Source organism: Clupea harengus, chromosome 11, assembly GCF_900700415.2.
Source record: "Clupea harengus chromosome 11, Ch_v2.0.2, whole genome shotgun sequence".
NCBI lineage: Eukaryota > Metazoa > Chordata > Actinopteri > Clupeiformes > Clupeidae > Clupea > Clupea harengus.
Genome location: NC_045162.1, coordinates 21,235,529 through 21,238,028, shown reverse-complemented (window position 1 = coordinate 21,238,028; position 2,500 = coordinate 21,235,529). Strand labels below are relative to the sequence as shown.

The window sequence follows — 2,500 nt, the reverse complement described above, 5'->3', positions numbered from 1 at the left end:
CAGCGATTTAAGGTGTTTCCCGCTCCTGAGTGATAAGGTAGAATATAGGAATTTGAATTATTAGGCTTGTGTTTCGAAGAGGACTTTCGATATGTGCTGCTGAATTTGAATGCACTCATAAAACATGATGGTGATAAAATGGAGAATTTTTATTTTGATGAATGACAAAGTCCAATCCACCTCAGCCTGCTGCCAGTTGGTAAAAGTAAAGTGTTTGATACTGAGATCAAAACCATACTGGAACCCGTGCCAAAGTGTGTATAGTTTTTAATATGAATTTGATGAAACATAATCACATTGATGTATCATACAGTGCAATGTTTGAACAGGACAAGACTCCATCTTAGGAGAAAATAAACACATGATCGTTACCCCCCTGTATCTCTGATTTTGCACATTGATGTATATAAGTTTGAGCAGACATTGATTCTGTGCCACCCTCTGAACCAATGTCTAAATCATATTTACAGTTCCTTAACTGTAGTGCAGTTATGGAATTCCGCTTCTAGAATTCTGCACTGACACATCAGAGGTCAGTTTGATTGAGAGCTGCTAGCATGTTTTGCTAAGCACTTCACAGCAGTACACAAACCCTCAGAAGCCCCAGGGTGTCTGTGATGACCTCTCCATTCAGGCAAAAGCAATCAAGCCCTGATTGCATCAGCATGCAGGAGTGGACAGGGCCTGGATTGAAGTGGGTGTTTGTGACATGATTTGGCCTGTTGATAGATATAATAACTGCTGACAAAAGAGGCATGTTTTTTTTCAGGAGGCATGTTTTTGCCATTTAAAAGAATGTTTTAATGTTGAAAAAGCGTGTCATTAAAAACACTTGCACAGTGACCTTTCAAATGTCCCTTTCTCCCTAATCCCTCTGGGAGTTACAGGATTGACAGAAGTCAGAGTGTATAAAAACCATTATAAACACTTCATCTGAGGCTTAAAAAATAGAATTTAAAACACAGAGAACCCACTCAGCAACAACACCCGTTCCGCCAACAGGTTCCGTCTCATCTCCTTCTAAACGATATCTCCTTTTCTTCCTGCTTGTCGATGATGCTGGTCCCTGTACAGAGAAGAGAGGACATGGCAAAGGGAGAGGAGAAAAAAAACGATGAGAGTTAAGTGTGAGTGTGTCAGTCTGAGATAAAGAAGAACAGGCAAGAGGACGCGGAGGAGGAGAGACAGGGGGAATGAACTGATGAGAGTAGGTGTGAGAGTGTCAGCGCAAGGGAGAGAAAAAGAACCTCAAGAGAAAGCAGAGTGAAAGAAGAGACAGAGGAAGAAGCAGAGAAAAGATGGAGAAAGGCAGAGAGCAGCAGTAAGAGTCTGTGCATGAGTGAGTGTGTGAAGAGAGTGTGTGTGAGTGAATGTGTGAGTGTGTATGTGAAGTAGGTCGTGCTGTCTGTGTAATGATGCTAGTGTCTGCTGGCGCTGGCAGTCCCGTCTGTCGGCGTGCCCTGTAATAACCCCGGCTGGCTGGTGACACAATGACACACTGCCCTGTTAGAGAGCAGTCACATCAGGCTGCAGCCGTCCAACAGAGACACTCTGACAGGACTCTGTGTCTCTGAGAGAGAGAGAGAGAGAGAGAGAGAGAGAGAGAGAGAGAGAGAGGCAGACACAGTGCACATATTTGTGCATGTCGGAGTTTGTGTGTGTGTGTGAATGCATGAATTTGTGCACATGCCATATCTTGTGAATGTGCTAATATGGGTGTGGGATGTGTGTGTGTGTGTGTGTGTGTGTGTGTGTATTTGTTTGTGTGTGCGTGTATTTATCTCTGTGAGTGTGTGTGTACACTGTCAGGTCATCATCCATCAGCCCCTCTCCCTATCTCATCCACTGAAGGAATAGTGGCAAAGGATGGGGCGCCTGAAATGAGATTCCCAGAGCTGCACGATCCTCCGCAGGCACCCATGGTCTGTGCTATTCAGAGCTGGGCAGTTGGAAGATGGGGAGGTGACAGTGAGGATAACAGAGAGAGGCACAGTCGCCACTCAGAGGCACGCATGCATGTCAGGACAAGAAAGAAATGAGCTTACATTCAACAATTCACTTAATTTAGTCAAATAATTGAATGGATGTGAATGTACACCATTTTTTCTATTAAAATACATTTTGTACATGTTAAAGTAGGGATCCGCTCTTATTCACTATAAATGAGCTATTATTTTCTACACAGTTCTGCCACAGTTAACTAATCACTCACCAGGGCCAACCACAGATGGAATCATTTTTATTCATCTTTTCATAAATGGTATTAAGAGCATAGAGCACAGTCATTGCTGAGCTCCCTCCAAGAAAAACAATGCATAAATCACTACATATAATTATTGCAGTAAGGTAAGTAATACTATGATAACAAGATGAACAAACATTATATGAATTATGAACATGAGTATGAGAAAACATCTGTTAAAGCTAACAAGAGCCTTTAAGCAGTATAAAAGATTAAAATATGTCTTCGGCTCCTCTCCCTTGTTGTGTGTGTGTTTTG

General features: G+C 42.5%; 1 long non-coding RNA gene across 1 annotated transcript in view; it reads right to left on the bottom strand.

The window, feature by feature from the left end:
- Positions 1-777: 777 nt before the first annotated feature.
- The window catches only part of LOC116222389, a 4,847-nt gene continuing 3,124 nt past the window's right edge, over positions 778-2,500 (bottom strand). The window contains exon 3 of the long non-coding RNA XR_004164618.2: positions 778-1,066. This is a non-coding gene — a long non-coding RNA (uncharacterized LOC116222389). The remainder of the gene's footprint in view (positions 1,067-2,500) is intronic.